Genomic DNA, 203 nt, shown 5'->3' with positions numbered 1-203 from the left:
CTCCTATGAATTGTTTCATGAGTGTGAATGTGAACTGAATTGACCACAAACGCAGGTAATCGATTTGGAATTGGAATTGGCATGGCAGGAAGTGGAATTGACTGATATTTAACACAGGCAATGCATTCTGGCAAATGAAGTCTATAAACCTATAATTTCAAAATCTTTCAAAAAAGGTTTTAATGAACCAACAATACTACAAA

The sequence above is a fragment of the Rhinichthys klamathensis genome, unplaced genomic scaffold (genome assembly GCF_029890125.1).
Source record: "Rhinichthys klamathensis goyatoka isolate OS25496 unplaced genomic scaffold, OSU_Roscu_1.1 h1tg000101l_1, whole genome shotgun sequence".
Taxonomy (NCBI): Eukaryota; Metazoa; Chordata; class Actinopteri; order Cypriniformes; family Leuciscidae; genus Rhinichthys; species Rhinichthys klamathensis.
This window is presented reverse-complemented; position numbering follows the sequence as displayed.